Consider the following 15,566-nt stretch of genomic DNA (forward strand, 5'->3'; position numbering starts at 1 on the left):
TAATTCTTTCAAATGTTTACATGGTGGGAAAAATTCATATCTAAAATACACAACTCCCAAACTCACACTAGTTTTTAAATTCTTTCTTAGCCTCTATGCTCCGGGTTATATGAAGAAATTAATATATGTCACTGCAAAGTTGATTTCTTGGCCCATGAATTCTTGCATATATGGTGTTTTGGGGGTGTGGGAAGGTAAATTAATATAAAAACTATTAACATCTAGCACTTTTATGGATATTGTGAAAGAAGAAAAAGAAAGCTTACATTCATTAGATGGCATAGACAGATTGCATCAGAGACACGAAACATCATTTCAGTTAATGTGTTCAGACCACAGTCTATAGGCGATAAATATACCTATTACATATTTGAGGGGATGTTGGGGAACATCTGCCTCATGGTCTTGAATGATCAGTGTGCATGCGTGTCAAGTGATGGGCAACGAGGCTTGAAAAGATAAGAAATCAATTCTAGAGTATTTTCAGGCTGCCAAAATCCCACTCTACTCTAAAGGGTTGTATCAAAATTGAATGGAATGGGCTTCCCTGGTGGCGCAGTGGTTGAGAATCTGCCTGCCAATGCAGGGGACATGGGTTCGAGCCCTGGTCTGGGAAGATCCCACATGCCGCGGAGCGACTAAGCCCGTGAGCCACAGTTGCTGAGCCTGCGCGTCTGGAGCCTGTGCTCCGCAACGGGAGAGGCCACGATAGTGAGAGGCCCACGCACCGCGATGAAGAGTGGCCCCCACTTGCCGCAACTAGAGAAAGCCCTCGCGCAGAAACGAAGACCCAACACAGCCATAAATAAATAAATAAATAAATAAAATAAAATAATTGAATGGAAGAGTAGGGAGTCCATTGGTTATCTGAATTTTGAAAAATTTCCAGATTCCTGCTTAAAAACCATGCTGCTTAGCTTTCTAAATTTGTGAGTGAAAATATCACAGAAGTTAAGTGGCATTACAAAAAACTTGCCAAACTAGTTTTTGAGAAAACTGAGATTGATTACTCATCCAGTGGATGAAGTATCTTGATTTTTTAAATAAAAATTAAAAGGGAGGGGTTTTATTTTTAAAAAATAAAAGCCTCAATAGATTGAACAAATAGCTTCTCAAATCGCTTTACATTCTCTGCCCCATATCAACCCAATTCTTAACTTGTCACTTACCGATGGATTCAGTCCTCATGACTGCTGCTGACCCAACTGCATCGTATCTGCCCCTTTGGTAAAGAAATGAGTAACACTTGAGAAAATGGTCTCTATAATGTCAAGATTGCAGGGGTTACAGCATGTGGGAATGAACAAAAGGAGACAAATACAGATAGACTGTTGCTTCAAGAAGTTATAACTAAAGAAGAAAGAGTGATAGTGTTAGTTGGATACTAAAGAAAGGATAAAACCCTTTATGAGATATGGCAAAAAATAATCATGGATAAAGTGTTGTAGAAATCTTTCTACATGATATTGGTGCTGTATATGAAATTACCTTCAGGTTTTTGCCACAATAATGCTGCATAACAAAAAAATCCCAAAATCTAGTGGCTTTCAACAACAAGCATATATTTCTTTCTAATGGGCTTGTAGGTCAGATTTGACTTGTGGGCTCTGCTGGGCTTGGCTGAGCTTGGGTACTGTAGTGGAGCTGTTCTAGAGCTGTTCTTCTCTCAGAGATATAGGAAGCAAAGCTGAGAGTGAAGGTGAGGAGGTGCTAGAGTTTTGAGGTGAAAGTAGAGGTAACTGAGTGGAGTAGAGATATGTAGTCCATTCACTGGAGTCCATTCACTGGACGGCACCAACGGTCTCTTTGAGATCAGTGATCATGACTTAAGGATACAGCAGATTGTTTTTCTCCAGCCACATTCAGCTTCATGGGTGCCAGGACAGAGCAGGTGGTGAGTTGGCTTTAAGTATGATTAGAGTTTTGCCAAGTGAGACCTATGAGGTAAGAAGACAACAAGAGAGTTGAGGTTTTATGCAAGAGAGAGATGATGGACTGTGGATTCTAAACTATCAGTACATAAGGAGAATATTAAATATATGAATAGGATGTGGGGAAAAAGTGATAGGTCCTTGTTGGGAATGGGATATTAGAGGAAAGAGCTGGAAGGACAAGAGGTGGTGGTGGGAGAGTGGGATGCTTGATGTTGAACTTACGGGGGAATTGCTGTTACTGGTAATGAGAAGGTGACTGGGTTAGGTGGGAGACAAAATCATTGGAGATGAGCTCAAGTGGATTAGAAGGATCATCAGGGGAATATTGAAATCACCAAGAATAATGACAAGTAGAGTACTGGAATTGACAGTGAGTTAGAAGCTTAATTCTTCAAGGAGTGGGGAAGGACCCAGGTCTGTGTATAATTGCAACAAGGAGGGGTAGTGGGTTGATACTCTGAGGAGTTGAAGGGTAGCCATAACTTGGGGGGAGAGCCAGGTCAAGTTGAGGATATTAGTGATACAAGAGATTTTGCTGGTGATTGATTTTTGGATACAAGGGATTTTGCTGGTGATTGATTTTGGGTTCCAGGGGGATTTGGGGATGGGTTGGAGATAAGTTCATAAAAGGGTAAGTACACAGCTATCTAATAAGAAGAGCCCAGGGGTGAAGGCATTTCTAGGTAAGGAGAGGGGCTAGGCTTTTTGAGGTGATCAACAAATCAGGAATAAAGGGATGTCTGAGTCACAAGGCAGATAGATGATGAGAGTTGGTGTAATGAGGGATGAGAGTTGATTTTTACGCATAGCACATTAATTTGGAGATCTTCCTCTTCATGTCAAGGATAGTATAGAAGTGGAGGAAGAGTGGTTTTATCTGATGCTTATAGAGCTCCAGGGCATGGAATTAAGGTGAAGTGGTGTGTGTGGCTGAGATAGTATCTAATGTTAGAATCACCTGGCATAATCAGTTGACTAGGGCTTGATTTTCAGGGTCTTTAGGTTTAGAACATGGGACTCTTTTTCTCTCATCATAATGAATTTTTTCCTGATTATGTCGTAAAACCCATGGCTCAGTAGCCAGGTGTTTGATAACTGAGTTTAAAAAAAAAACAACTAAAAGCAGGTATTGAGAGCATGCATACAAGACAGAGTTATAGGACTAGTTTATCTAATTTAACTATCAATCTATCCATTTCTTTATTTACTGTGTGGGAAGATGGTTGGGTGTGACACTGTTTGAACTCAAATTTCATAGAGGATAGAAAATGTGCCCAAACTATTAATATAAAAAGAACAAATTAAGGCCATCTATCACCTTCCTTCTGTTTCTGTAATCTGGTGAGTTGTCCATCTTTATTTTTAAGATACTCTTCATGGGGTTTTTCATAAGATCCTGCAGAATAATAGGCTTGAAGCAGATTAATTTTACATACCTCATGGTGCAAAATCCTCTTTCCCCCAGTGGAAAGCTAGAAAAGATTGATGAGGTCATTTTGGCTGTTTCACAATAAAAATTCCCTTTATTTTGTTTAGCAATTGGGGCATAAATATACCTTATTTTTATAAGGTATGCTTTTACAGCTACTTTACTTTCACTGGGAAATTTTACGATAGAATTTAAACTTTTCACCAACTTTTATTTATGGTGTTAAAGTGTTACATTTGAGTACTTTGCTTAATTGGCTTCCAGAGAATGACGGACGGGCATGGCTTATATTAATCAGCTCTGAATCTCTGTGGCAAATTTTCTTTTACCTTCTTTATTAATTTTATGCTTAGGGGCTGTCAGGAAATAGTATAAATCCCTTCGGGAATCCCACATTTTAGAGAAACAAAGTGTGGAAAGATAATAAACCATAGCTCCTTGGCACTTGTGCCCCTCTAGGTTGAGATTCTCGAATAATTATACCTCCACAGGTTGAGAGCACCACTCTACTGTATTTTAAAATGAAATACATTTCAGTTCATCAACAGCATCCTTTAGTTTGGAGTCTTGGGGTAGAGGTTGTAAATACCTCATTCATTTCTTCCTTTGCTTTTCCTGAGGGAAACCACATCACATTTTGATTTCTTCTGGATATCAGATGGAGACAAAATGACCACTAGCAAGAGAATAGAACATAATTGTCTTGGTCCCTTTAGGCTGCTATAACAAAATCCTGCAGACTGGGTAGATTATAAACAACACAAATGTATTGCTTACAGTTCTGGAAACTGGAAGTTCAGTGTTAAGGTGCCAGTATCATCAGGCAAGGGCCCTCTTTTGGGTTGCAGACTTCTCATTGTACCTTCATGTGGTGGAAGGGGAGAGGTATCTCTCTGGGGTCACTTTTATAAGAGCATTAATTCCATTCACGAAGGCTCCTCCGCCTTCATGACCTAAGCACCTCCCAAAGTTCCTACCTCCCAACACCACCACCATGGGCATTGGGATTTCAACATGGGAGGACACAAAAATTTATATCACAGCAATAACAAACTGTGTTGTAATGGGCATAGGTTGTTTTGTGTAATTTTATTTTTCAGGTGAAAATATTAGTTCATTATAGTACATAACATAGTTTCTATTAAGTAGTAAAATTTTGTCATAGATTTATTTGTTATAAATTAGGTTCACACATATTTTTAGAACTAGCAAATTTTTCAAATTACCACTGAGAGCGCACACATATTTTTAGAACTAGCAAATTAAAATGTATCTTGTGTGGTAATTCACATAGTTTGTCTTTATATGCTTGATTAAGTGAATGAAGTTACCATCATAAAACCTATAGAATTTTCTAATTTAGTAATGTACATTGTGTTTTCAGTCAAAAGACAACATCTAGTTGAATAAGATAGAAGGGTCAAAGTGCATAGGAAGCTTATCATTGAGATTATCTAGTTTTGCCTAAAGTTTGTGTATATGTGTGTGTGGTGCGTGTGTGTGTGTGTGTGTGTGTGTGTGTGAGAGAGAGAGAGAGAGAGAGAGATTGATTGATTGATTATGAGGAATTTGCTTGCGTATGCAATTATGTAGGCTATGTTTCATTATCTGCTATCTGTAAGTTGGACACCCAGGAAAGCAATAGTGTGATTCCAGTTGTCTGATTTTTGTCCTATTCAGGCCGTCAACCACTGCATCATGTGTACCCACACTGGGGAGGGCAATCCACTTTACTGAGTCCACCACCAATACAAATGCTAATATAATCCAGAAGCACCCTCACAAACACGCCCAGGAATAATTTTAATCTGGGTACCCTGTGACCCAGTCAAATTGACACATAAAATTAGCCATTATACTATGTAAATACTTTTGGGGTGATTTAAAATAAAATAATATCAAAAATTTTTATTACTTTATTTGTCATTTGTTTTCTAACTCTAAGTTGCTTAAATTGCTTCTCATCCACCATTGGAAATGACCACTGGATTATTTCAAATTGCCAAGAAGACTGTCCACATTAAAAAGTCACATTAAATAATGAAAAGTGATGTATTAGTTTCTTACTGTTGTAACAAATTACCACAAAACTTGGTGGCTTAGAATAACAGAGTTATTATAGTTTGCCCTTGACTCCACTCTCTCCTTTTTCATTCAAGATCTAATTTTGATTTCTTCTTCCTTCTTAATATGCTTCCTGAATTTTACTTCTTCCATGGACCTACTGAATATACAGTGACATAAGGAGCAATTCCCTCTGAGAGAAATCCAGAAACTAGGGGAGTGACTTCTTCATATTGGGTGACTGAGAAAATGCCCACATAGAAATGGGTAGGAAAAGCTGAGACACAGTCTTGCCATAAATCCCACCATTGGGACAGTGCCACACAATCAGGAGTGAATCCCTAACTCCCAGCTTCTCCCCAAGGAGTGAAGGGTTTGGAGCACACATCTAGCACCCCAGCTTTTAAGGCTGCCACCCAAAGAACAGACTGCCAAATCACCACCCAAAGAGCAGACTGCCAAATCACCTAGCTCTGAAAGTCAATGGGTCAAAGAAGAAATCAAAAGAGAAACCAAAAAATATCTTGAGACAAATGAAAATGAAAACATAACATATCAAAACTTACGGGATGCAGGAAAAACATTTCTAAGAGGAAAGTTTATAGGGATAAATGCCTACATAAAGAAAAAGAAAAATCTCAAATAAACAACTGAACTTTAATCCTCAAGAAAATTGAAAAAGAAGAGCAAACTAAGCCCAAAGTTAGTAGTAGGAAGGAAATAACAAATATCAGAGTTGAAATAAATGAAATAGAGACTAGAAAAAATCAATAAAGCTAAGAGCTGGTTCCTTTAAAAGATAAAATGAACAAACCTTTAGGTAGACTTACCAAGAAAAAAAGAGAGAAGCCTCAAATAAATAAAATTAGAAACAAAAGAGGAGACATCACATCTGATACCACACAAATACAAAGGATCATGAGAGACTACTATGAACAATTAATTATATGCTAACAAATTGGACAACCTAGAAGAAATGGATAAATTCTTAGAAATATACAACCTACTAATAACCATGAAGAAAAAGAAAATCTGAACAGACTAATTGCTAGTGAGGAGATTGAATAGTCTAGGACTAGGTGTCTTTACCTGTGAATTCTACCAAACACTTAAAGAAGAATTAATATGCCTTTCTCAGACTCTTCCAAAAACTAGGAAGGGACACTTCTAAACTCATTTTACAAGGCCAGCATTACCCTGGTGCAAAAACCAGACAAGGACATTACAAGAAGAAAATTACAGACCAATATCCCTGATGAACATAAATACTCGAAAAAAAATTTGCAAACACAATTCAATAGTACATTAAAAGGATCATACACCATGACCAAATGAGCTGTATTCCTGGATTCAAGGATGGTTCAACATCTGCAAATCAATTAATGCAATACACCACATTAACAAAATTAAGTATAAAAATTATATGATCATCTCAGTAGATGCAGAAAAGGTTTTGACAAAATTCAGTATTCATTTATGATAAAACTCTCAACAAAATGGGTATAGTGCTAGCATGCCTTAACATATTAAAGGACGTATATAAGAAATCCATAGCAAACATCATACTCAATGATGGAAAGCTGAAAGCATTTCCTCTAAGATCAGGTACAAGACAAGAATGCCCACTCTTGCCACTTTTATTCAACATAGCACTGTAAGTCCTAGCCAGAGCAATTAGGCAAGAAAATGAAATAATAGGCGTCCAACTCAGAACAAAAGAAGTAAAATTTTCTGTGTTTGCAGATGACATAATATTATATATAGAAAACCCTAAAGATGCCAACAAAAACTATTAGAACTAATAAACAAATTCAGTAAATTTGCAAGATACAAAATCAACATATAAAAATCAGTTGCTTTTCTATATACTAACAATGAACTATAGGAAAGAGAAATTAAAAAAAAACAATCCCATTTACAATAGAATCAAAAAGAATAAAATACTTAGGAATAAATTTAAGCAAGGGGATGAAAGATCTATTCACTAAAACTTATAATATACTGATAAAAGACATTGAAGAAGACACAAATAAATGAACAGACATTCCATGCTCATGGAATGGGAGAATTAATATTGTTAAAATGCCATACTACCCAAAGCAGTCTACAGACGCAATACAATCCCTATTAAAATTCCAATGGATAATCACTCTGAATGATTCTATATATATAATATTCTTGAAATAACAAAGTTATAGAGATGGAGAACAAAAGAAAAATACCAATGGCATTTTTCACAGAAATAGAAAAAACAACCCTAAAATTTATATGAAACCACAAAAGAGCCTGAATAGTCAAGCAATCTTGAGAAAGAAGACAAAGCTGGAGGCATCACACTTCCCACTCTCAAACTATATTACAAAGCTATTGTAATCAAGACAGTATGGTAGTGACATAAAAACAGACACACAGATCAATGAAACAGAATAGAGAACCCAGAATAAACCCACTCATATATAGTCAATTAATTTATGACAAAGGAGCCAAGAATATACCATTGGTAAAGAATATTCTGTTCATTAAATGGTGTTGGGAAAACTGGATATCCACATGCAAATGAATGAAACTGGACTCCTATCTTACACCATACACAGAAATCAACTCAAAATGGATTAAAGGCTTGAATGTAAGACCTGTAACCATAAAACTCCTAGAAATAACGTAAGGTGTAATCTCCTGGATCTGGGTCTTGCAATGAGTTTTTGGATTTGACATCAAAAGCAAAGGCAGCAAAAGGAAAAATAAACAAGTAGGACTACATGCAATTAAAAACTTCTGTACAGCAAAGGAAACCATCAACAAAATGAAAAGGTAAGCAATGGAATGGGAAAAACATTTGCAAACCACATATACAATAAGTGGTTAGGGGGAAAGTAGGGGGCATCGTGGTAGGATGAACTGGGAGATTGGGATTGACATATATACACTAATATGTATAAAATGGATAACTAATAAGAACCTGCTGTATAAAAAATAAATTAAATTAAATTAAATTTTAAAAAAACCAAAAAAACAATATGGGGTTAATGTCCAAAATATACAAGGTACTCATACAACTCAATAGCAAAAAATCAAATAACCCAATTTAAAAAAAGGGCAAAGGACCTGAACAGATATTTTCCTAGAGAAGACATACAAATGGCAACAGGTAGATGAAAAGGTAGTCAACATCACTAATCATCAAGGAAATGCAAATCAAAACCATGAGATATCATCTCACACCTGTTAGGATGTCTACTATCAAAAAGATACAAATAACAAATGCTGATGAGGATGTGAAGAAAAGGAAATCCTGGATGGGGAACTGGTGTTGGTAGGAATGTAAACTGGTACAACCGCTATGAAAAACAGTATGGAGGTTCTTCAAAAAATTTAAGATAGAATTACCATATGATACAGCAATCCCACTTCTGGGTATACAGTTGACCCTTGAACAACATAGAGGTTGGTGGCACTGACCCTCTGCCCAGTTGAAAATCCAAGTATAACTTATAGTTGGTCCTTCTGTATCCATGATTCTGCATCCATGGATTCAGTCAACTTTGGATCGTGTAGTACTGTGGTATTTACTATTGAGAAAAAATCCTTGTATAAGTGCACCCTAGCAATTCAAACCTGTGATGTTCAAGGGTCAATTGTATATCCAAAGGAAACAAAATCATTATCTTGAAGAGATATCTATACTCCCATGTTCATTGCAGCATTATTCACAATGGCCAAGGTGTGGAAACAACGTGTCTGTCGATGAAAGAATTAATAAAGAATATGTAGTATAAATATAGAATGGAGTATTATTCAGCCTTAGAAGAAGGAAATCTTGCCAGTTGCAACAACATGGATGAATCTGGAGGGAATTATGCTAAGTGAAATAGCCAGATAGAGGAAGACATTATTTATATGTGGAATTTTTTTAAAAAAGAAAGTTTAACTCATAGAAACAAAGAGTAGAATGGCAGCTGTCAGGAGACAGGGATGAGGGAAAGAGAAAGAGGTTAGTAAAAGGGTATAAACTTTCAGTTAGAAGAGAAATAAGATCTGAGGATCTAATATATAATGGTGACTATAGTTGATAATACTGTATTGTATGATTGAAATTTGATAAGAGTGGAACTTAAGTGTTCTCACAAAAAAAAGATAAATATGTGAGGTGATAGATTTAACTCATTAGTGGGGATCATTTTACAAGGTATATGTATCAAAGCATCATCATTATACACTTTAAATGTATTACAGTTTTGTCAATTATACCTCAATAAAGCAGAAAAAAAGTGAAAAAATGTATTGATAGTGGTGATGATTGTACCACTATCATTCAACTCTGAATATACTAAAAACCTCATTGTGCACTTTAAAAGGGTGAATTTTATGGCATGCAAATTATATTTCAAGTAAAAAATTTACATACAAAAATGAAAAAAATGTTGATATTTGCTATATATGAGGCGTTGTTGGTGCTGGTGATTCATTAGTGAATGGAGAAATAGAGAGTGGAACTTAATTCTAATGTGAACAATTCTGGTGGACTTCATAGTTCAAAGAAGGATCACCAGGGGGTGGGGGTGGGGCTGGGGGAGATGAAAGAGACCTGAGCAAAATTTTGGGTGGAGGAAAAGGAGCCGGCAGGGGGAGAATGGAGCTGAGAAAAGTGGTAAAAGGGTTTCTCTTGGGAGGAAATGATACTTTCTTTTCTGAAACAGGAAAGAAAGAAAGAAAGAGAAAGAAAGAAAGAAAGAAAGAAAGAAAGAAAGAAAGAAAGAAAGAAAGAAAGAAAGAAAGAAAGAAAGAAAGAAAGAGAGAAAGAGAAAGGGAGAGAGAGAGAGAAAGAAAGAGAAAGAGAGAGAAAGAAAGAAAGAGAAAAAGGAAGGAAGGAAGGAAGGAAGGAAGGGAAAAGAGAGAGAGGGAGGGAGGGAAGAAGGAAAGAAGGGAAAGGAAGGAAGGAAGAAAGAGAAAGGAAGGAAGGAAGGGTAGAAAAGGTAGGCTTAGATACTGCAAAATTTTGAGATAGAAGTATAAGAATTCTGTGGCGTTTCTGTGTGGTGGTGTTATATCTGTAAAGAGGGATGGAATTTAATTCTTATATTGACTTTTTGTGCATATAGGAGAAAATATCAGTTTTATAGTCACAGGACTTCAGCACACTTCACCCAAGACAACAGTCTTCTAGAATCTAGGCATTTGGCAGTCCTGGTCACAGGTGGGAATTTCTACCTCGGTAGCTGTCCTAGGACAAGTCTATCAGAGCAACTGACACACAATTTCCAGTCGGCTGTTTGGTCTTATTTTTAGGTTGTAAATTTTTCCAGAAACAAGCTCTGCATTTTCAAGTGCCCTGTGTCCATGCTTTTCATAATAGCTTAATAAATATTTGATGCATGATGTTTGTTAACAGCTACTTCATTTCCAGAAGAAGAATGAATGTGAGTTGCCAGGGTATGTATTCTACCTAGTACTTCAGTTAGTAGGGGGATATGGCAGAGTATCCTATCTTTTATTTATGCTTATAGTTATACAATGCAACTTAGTGATTAAGTGAGGGATGTAAGTTGGAAGGGACTCTCCTGGGTGGAAATATCTTAAAAATCCACAAGAGGGAGATATATTGCTATTGAAGTAGAGTGGTGCTAATGAAATACCAATTCCTAACTTTTCAGAGCAGAATATTTTACTGCATTTCCCCAGTTGAAAATGAGAAAAGGATAGGCTTTCTCAAGTTTGACTTTTCAGTTTTCTTTTGGGACGGGAGATTAGATTTAGGAATGCTCAGTTATTTGCAGAGTCTTGGAATATGCATGATATGTCAAGGTTTATGATGCATCAACAGCTTCAATGAGCACATCTAAAGGCTTTAAGGATTTTTGTTTGTTTTTGATCTGATTGTGACTCTTTCAAGGACAGATTGCAAAGCTGTCTTTTCTCTGCTTCCTCTTTTCATTTCTTTGGCAGTGGCAGTGGGGAGTTGGTGCTGGCTAGATTGGGTTTTGTATTCTTACTGGGAAGTGCCCTCGCTAATCTCACTGTCTCCTTTAGGCAAGATGTCTCAGCAGGACGAATCATCTTGGTTTTCAGTGGCCTTTACCTACTAAGAGGCAGAGATGAACTCTAAGTAACTATAGAAAAGGAACCTTTATTTTAAATAGCATATATTTGTACTTTGAAATTCATACTCCTTGCCTGACCTCCTCATGTTTATGTGGTCAGTAGGGCAGAAACCCTTTATAATTTCAAAAGAAATGTTTGCAACATTATTACTAGATTACTTACAAGTTTTATTTGCTTTCTTTTTAGAAAAAAAATTTTTTTTCTCTTCCAATATGAAGAAATGATATGTACTAATGATACCTTTAGTGTTTGCCTTTCCTGAAGACTCCCTAATTCTTAAAACTATTTCTTCTTTGGTCTTCCCATTCCCTTTTATAGTGTTCTATTCTCGGTATTCTTTGAGTGATCATTTCCTTCTTCCCACATCATTGCAGTCCAGGGTGACCTCTGTGGTCAGCCTCTCTTAGGAAGTCTGTGTTGTGTAAAGGCTAAGAGCACAGGCTGGAGACAGTCTGTTCTGGGTTCATATCCCAGCTCCAGCACTGACTAGCTGTGTGTGACCTTGTGCAAGTTGCTTCAGTTATCTAAGCCTTAGTCTTACAAACCACAAAATGGGGATAATGATCTGATTTATGTGAGGGTGAGATCAGTTAATACGTGTAAAGGGCTTAGAACAGGGTCCGGCAAATAGGAAGCACACTTTAAAGGTTGGCCATTACTATTGTTTTCATTATTAATCTCTTCCACCAGAGACTCTCCTTGCAGGAGCTCAGCTACACCATAAGTCTCATGTATTCCCTTTATATCTTTTCTGAGCTCTAGACACATTTCCTAGAGCTTTCTAGACATTTTCACATGGGCTGCCGACAGGGTACCTCAGACTCAACATATTTAGAACTGAACTTATTATCTATCAGTCTCCACTCCTGGTAACCTGCTTCTTTTTCTATTCCCTCTTTTAGCCAATGGCATCATTTCTTGTCTAGGAGCTGAAGCCAGGAAACAAAGAGTTATCCTTGCCTTCAATCCGTTACCTCCAACTCATTTGATTACCAAATTATGTCAATGCACCTATTCCAACTTTATCCACACTCAAGCCCTTTATTACTACAGGGACCTTGAACCCTCTCCTTGCCCTTACTTGTACCTCATTCTTTCCACTTTGTCCAGAACGATATTTTACAAATGAAAATCTGATCCCATACCTCCTCAGATTAAAAAGTTCTATATTTTTCATAGCTTTCAATGTTATATATAGTCTGACACACAAGATCCTTCATGATCTGGCCCTTGCTTGCCTCACTGTGCTGACCTATTGCTTCTCTTTGCCACATAGAAAATGTTGTTCTCTTTCCTATTTATTTGCTGCTATAATCTTTCAGTGATACGAACAGTTATACACATGGGACAAAATAATGTTGGGCCATTGTGAATTGAGCTGAAGTAACCATTTCATCTCTTCTCCATGGTCTAGACATTGCTTCCATGTCTAAATGTCCTATGTAAGCAGGATTTAATCGAGGCACTTAGAGTGAATTTCTACGTGGACTTACTAAAGCATTGATTTCAGAATTTCAGTATTTTTTAAGTAGCACTAAGACTCATACCTCTGCCTCAATCATCTTAACGTGGGGCGAATGATTTCATGTGTGACCAGATGGCACGCTCTTTACATGATGCTCTTTGTGTGGTGAAGAGTTTTGGAGTCAAAATCTGTGATTCCGGGTGGAGGCACTGTAGAAGCAGCCCTTTCCATATACCTTGAAAACTACTCAACCAGCGTGGGCCCCCGGGAACAGCTTGCTATTGTGGAGTTTACAAGATCTCTTCTTGTTATTCCTAATACTCTGGCAGTTAATGCTGCCCAAGACTCCACAGATCTGGTTGCAAAATTAAGAACTTTTCATCATGAGGCTCAGGTTAACCCAGAACGCAAAAATCTAAAATGGATTGGTCTTGACCTGGTCAATGGTAAACCCCGAGACAACAAACAGGCAGGGATGTTTGAACCAACCATAGTTAAAGTTAAGAGTTTGAAATTTGCAACTGAAGCTGCAATTACCATTCTTCGAATTGATGATCTTATTAAATTACACCCAGAAAGCAAAGACGATAAGCATGGAGGTTATGAAAATGCTGTTCACTCTGGAGCCCTTGATGACTGATCTGATTTCTTTTATTTACAACAATCTTAGATGCAATTTTCTTGTACCTTGAGTATTACACATTAAAGTGCAAATGTGCAAATTAAGCTGTCAAAAAAACAAAAAGAAAAGAAAATGTTCTTATTTTGAGTTGGGGACACAAAGGAGGAAACCTCATTATACGTGCAGCAGAGAGGGATTAGTATCTAAATACCTGTTTTAGTAGCGATCCTAGCACATAGTAGGTACTAAATACATGTTAATATTTGTATGAATAAAATCTGGGCTCTATATGAATGGGAGTGCTTTGTTACTCACGGACTGTAAAACTGTCCTCAATGTGTTGATTGGAATCAGCATGTTCCACAGTATAATTAAAATGTGAGAAATGTTTCTTGCACATCAGTAATATAAACACTTTCAAATAATGTCTGAGGAAATGCAAGCTCAAATTTACAAATAGCCTTTTACATAAACAACACTCAGAGGTGCACTTTCCCCTTAATTCATGTATATAACTTCCATTAATGTTCCTTGCCTTGGTATTTAGCTTTTATTTTTATGTCTGTAGTATAAATCTGAGTCTTGACACTTTAATGGAAAGATCTTGGTTTGTGATGACATCATATCAAATGTAAAATAGAGATGGTTGCATTGTTTGGAAAACTTTCATCTGAGAATGTTTGTCTGTAATCCTGAAGAAAAATTATTTTAAGCCAGTGACACTCTGCTTCTCAAGGGAGCCTCTTCCAGTTCATAGGTTCTACATGCTACCTTCACCCCTCCAAACTATATCTCCGCATGATTTATTGTGGGCAGCTATAGAGAAAATGGCTTGATATGGCCCAGTCCCAGTTAAAAGGCAAAGGGCTCAGGCTGGAGAGAAATACAATAACTCATTATGGCTTCTATAGGAAGGGGCTGATATGTTGCAGGGATGGGGATGAGAAGGAACGGGTCATGGGAAGGGACCAGAGGTAGCTCATTCTGTTGTTGTTATTATTATTACTATTATTATTATTAGTGTAATGTTTGGCATATAGTCGGTATTCGAGAAACTACTCTGGTGAGACTTTGTTCCACATCCTATAATGTAAACTTTTTCATACCAACTTCGGGGCAAGTTAGAGGTTTGAATGTGCCAGAGTTTCCTGGGTTTTCTTATGTTGTTCTGAGATCCTGAAAACTTGGAGGTAGGCATAAATCTTTGATTCTCCTCACAATTCTCTTTTAGGCATTCCTGACAGAGGGAGTGGCTATTGGATCCTGCTTGTTATAAATGGAAGTCTGAAACCCAGCGGTCTCCCTGAGTTATCTTCACTCACTTCCCACCCCACCTACCCATAGTAGAGCAACTGCCCCGATGAATGATGTGTGGCTTTGACCTTCATGCTGAATTGTGACCATGACTTTTTATTCTAGTACTTTGTTCACTGGATCAGACAAAGGCTGAGAGTTTTTATCCCAGGGCAATACCACTTCTCCAAACGTGAATCTCAGTGGCTACTTCAAGGATCGTAGAATACTGAGCTGGAATCGAGGTCATTGTCCTTTTATTAGGGAGGAAGAAACAGGCTCACAGACATGAAGTTCCTTGCTCAAGATGGGTTTAGTGACAGAGCGAGGCTGGCAGCTCAGTTACCTGATTTCCAGCACAGACGTTTCCTCCCTCACTCCATTCCCTGTTTCTCTCATTCTCTCTCTTTCTTCCATTCCTTCTTTCCTTCTCCCTTCTATTTTATTTCTATCATATGAGAACACTTTCACGGCATAGAAGACATAATAATTTGATATGTTACACAATTATTTGTTATAATTTTTATATCATAAAAGTCCTAACAAGCAATTCTTAAATGACCACAAGGTATTATTCAAGGGCATAAAAAGATGGAGTTTACTTTTGGGGGGTTTTATTCACTGTTAACTTTCTCTAAATCAGAGAATTGAGTCCTGACT

At 37.3% G+C, this 15,566-nt stretch overlaps 1 pseudogene across 1 annotated transcript; it reads left to right on the plus strand.

Moving 5' to 3' along the window:
* The first annotated feature begins 9,139 nt into the window (after window positions 1–9,139).
* LOC309666486 (T-complex protein 1 subunit alpha pseudogene) lies at window positions 9,140–13,631 on the plus strand (annotated as a pseudogene). The gene is made up of 3 exons: window positions 9,140–9,148; window positions 10,817–10,857; window positions 13,163–13,631. The product of its transcript is annotated as a T-complex protein 1 subunit alpha pseudogene (transcript).
* Window positions 13,632–15,566: the final 1,935 nt, after the last annotated feature.

Source organism: Balaenoptera physalus (assembly GCF_965194825.1).
Source record: "Balaenoptera physalus genome assembly, chromosome: 8".
Taxonomy (NCBI): Eukaryota; Metazoa; Chordata; class Mammalia; order Artiodactyla; family Balaenopteridae; genus Balaenoptera; species Balaenoptera physalus.